Here is a 4,031-nt window from a genome sequence, read left to right as displayed (position 1 = left end):
GGTCCGAATATGTGTTCGAGTGTTCGAACCCTAATGGATGAAAAATGGCAGGTAAACACCACAATTACATATCTGCCATCATGCAAGAGGGTCCGAATAAGTCTAAGAGTGTTTAAACCCAAATGCATGAGAAATGACAAGTAAACACTGTAATTACATATCTGTCATCATGCAAGAGGGTCCGAATAAGTGTCTGAGTGTTCGAACCCTAATGCATGAGAAATGGCAAGTAACCACCATAATTACATATCTGCCAGCATGCAAGAGGGTCTGAATAAATGTCCGAGTGTTCGAACCCTAATGCATGAGAAATGGCAAGTAAAAACTGTAATTACATATCTGCCATCATGCAAGAGGGTCCGAATAAGTATCCGAGTGTTCGAACCGTAATGCATGTGAAATGTCAAGTAAACACCCTAGTTACATATCTGCCATCGTGCAAGAAGGTCCGAATAAGTGTCCGAGTGTTGGAACCCAAATGCATGAGAAATGGCAAGTAAACACCATAATTACATAACTGCCGTCATGGAAGAGGGTCGGAATTTGCGTCTGAGTGTTTAAACCCTAATGCCTGAGACATGGCAAGTAAACACCGAAATTAGATTTCCGCCATCATGGAAGAGGGTCCGAATAAGTGTGAGAGTGTTCGAACCCTAATGCACGTGAAATGACAATTAAACACCATAATTACATATATGCCTGCAAGAGGGTCTGAATTAGTGTCCGAGTGTTTAAACCCTAATGCATGAGACATGGCAAGTAAACACTGTAATAACATATCTGCCATCATGCAAGAGGGTCCGAACAGGTGTCCGAGTGTTCGAACCCTAATGTATGAGAAACGCCAAGTAAACACCATAATTACATATCTGCCTTCATCCAAGAGGGTCCGAATATGTGTTCGAGTGTTCGAACCCAAATGGATGAGAAATGGCAGGTAGACACCATAATTACATATCTACCATCATGCAAGAGGGTCCGAATAAGTGTCTGAGTGTTCGAACCCAAATGCCTGAGAAATGGCAAGTAAACACCATAATTACATAGCTGCCATCATGTAAGAGGGTTTGAATAAGTGTCCAAATGTTCGAACCCTAATGTATGAGAACTGACAAGTAAACACCATAATTACATATCTGCCATCATGCAAGAGGGACCGAATAAGTGTACGAGTGTTTAAACCCTAATGCATGAGAAATGACAAGTAAACACTGTAATTACATATCTGTCATCATGCAAGAGGGTCCGAATAAGTGTCCGAGTGTTCGAACCCAAATGCATGAGAAAGGGCAAGCAAACGCCGTAATTACGTATTTGCCCTCATGCAAGATGGTCCGAATAAGTGTCTGAGTGTTCGAACCCTAATGCATGAGAAATGGCAAGTAAACACCATAATTACATATCTGCCATCTTGCAAGAAGGTCTGAATAAGTGTCCGAGTGTTCGAACCCTAATGCATGAGAAATGACAAGTAAACACCATAATTACATATCTGCCATCATGCAAGAGGGTGTGAATTAGTGTCCGAGTGTTTGATCCCTAATGCATGAGACATGGCAAGTAAACACCGTAATTACATATCTGCCATCATGCAAGAGGGTCCGAATAATTGTCCGAGTGTTCGAACCCTAATGCATGAGAAATGGCAAGTAAACACCATAATTACATATCCGCCTTCATCCAAGAGGGTCCAAATATGTGTCCGATTGTTTAAACCCTAATGCGTGGGAAATGGCAAGTAAACACCATAATTACATGTCTGCCATCATGCAAGAGGGTCCGAAAAAGTTTCTGAGTGTTCGAACCCTAATCTATGAGAAATGGCAAGTAAACACCATAATTACATATCTGCGATCATGCAAGAGGGTCCGTATAAGTGCTGGGTGTCTAAATCGTAATGCATGGGAAATACCAAGAAAACACCATAATTACATATCAGCCATCATGCAAGAGGGTCCAAATAAGTGTCCGAGTGTTTAAATCCGAATGCATGAGAAATGGTAAGTAAACACCATAATTACATAACTGCCATCATGCAACAGGCTCCGATTAAGTGTCCGAGTGTTCGAACCCAAATGGATGAGAAACGGCAGGTAAACACCATAATTACATATCTGCCATCATGCAAGAGTGTCCGAATAATTGTCCGAGTGTTCGAACCATAACGCATGAGAAATGGCAAGTAAACACCGTAATTACATATCTGCCATCATGCATGAGGGTCAGAATAAGTGTACGAGTGTTTAAACCCTAACGCATGAGAAATGACAAGTAAACATTTTAATTACATATCTGTCTTCATGCAAGAGGGTCTGAATAAGTGTCCGAGTGTTCGAACCCTAATGCATGAGAAATGGCAAGTAAACACCATAATTACATATCCGCCAACATGCAAGAGGGTCCGAATAAGTGTCCGAGTGTTCGAACCCTAATGCATGAGAAATGGCCAGTAAACACTATAATTACATATCTGTCATCATGCAAGAGGGTTCGAATAAGTGTCCGAGTGTTCGAACCCTAATGCATGAGAAATGTCAAGTAAACACCATAATTACATATCTGCCATCATGCAAGAAGGTCCGAATAACTGTCCGAGTGTTCGAACCCTAATGCATGAGAAATGGCAAGTAAACACCATAATTACATATCTGCCATCATGGAAGAGGGTCGGAATTAGTGTCCGAGTGTTTAAACCCTAATGCCTGAGACATGGCAAGTAAACACCGTAATTACATTTCTGCCATCATGCAACAGGGTCCGAATAAGTGTCCGAGTGTTCAAACCCTAATGCATGAGAAATGGCATGTAAACACCATAATTACAAATCTGCCATCATGTAAGAGGGTTTGAATAAGTGTCCAAATGTTCGAACCCTAATGTATGTGAAATGACAACTAAACACCATAATTACATATCTGCCATCTTGCAAGAGGGTCTGAATAAGTCTACGAGTGTTTAAACCGTAATGCATGAGAAATGGCAAGTAAACACTGTAATTACATATTCGTCATCATGCAAGAGAGTCCGAATAAGTGTCCGAGGGTTCGAACCCTAATGCATGAGAAATGACAAGTAAACACCATAATTACATATCTGCCATCATGCAAGAGGGTGTGAATTAGTGTCCGAGTGTTTGATCCCTAATGCATGAGACATGGCAAGTAAACACCGTAATTACATATCTGCCATCGTGCAAGAGGGTCCGAATAATTGTCTGAGTGTTCGAACCCTAATGCATGAGAAATGGCAAGTAAACACCATAATTACATATCTGCCATCATGCAAGAGGGTCCGAATAAGTGTCCGAGTGTTCGAACCCTAATGCATGAGAAATGACAAGTAAACACCATAATTACATATCTGCCATCATGCAAGAGGGTCTGAATTAGCGTCCGAGTGTTTAAACCCTAATGCATGAGACCTGGCAAGTAAACACCGTAATTACATATCTGCCATCATGCAAGAGGGTCCGAATAACTGTCCGAGTGTTCGAACCCTAATGCATGAGAAATGGCAAGTAAGCACCATAATTACATATCCGCCATCATCCAAGATGGTCCGAATATGTATCCGATTGTTTAAACCCTAATGCATGGGAAATGACAAGTAAACAACATAATTACATGTCTGCCATTATGCAAGAGGGTCCGAAAAAGTTTCTGAGTGTTCGAACCCTAATCTATGATAAATGGCAAGTAAACACCATAATTACATATCTGCGATCATGCAAGAGGGTCCGAATAAGTGCTGGGTGTCTAAATCGTAATGCATGGGAAATACCAAGGAAACACCATACTTGCGTATCAACCATCATGCAAGAGGGTCCAAATAAGTGTCCGAGGGTTTAAATCCGAATGCATGCGAAATGGTAACTAAACACCACAATTACATAACTGCCATCATGCAAGAGGGTCCGGATAAGTGTCCGAGTGTTCGAACCCTAATGGATGAGAAATGGCAGGAAAACACCATAATTACATATCTGCCATCATGCAAGAGGGTACGAATAAGTTTCCGAGTGTTCGAACCCT

This window comes from Camellia sinensis, chromosome 12, assembly GCF_055761805.1.
Source record: "Camellia sinensis isolate YWXY chromosome 12, ASM5576180v1, whole genome shotgun sequence".
NCBI classification, from domain to species: Eukaryota; Viridiplantae; Streptophyta; class Magnoliopsida; order Ericales; family Theaceae; genus Camellia; species Camellia sinensis.
This window is presented reverse-complemented; position numbering follows the sequence as displayed.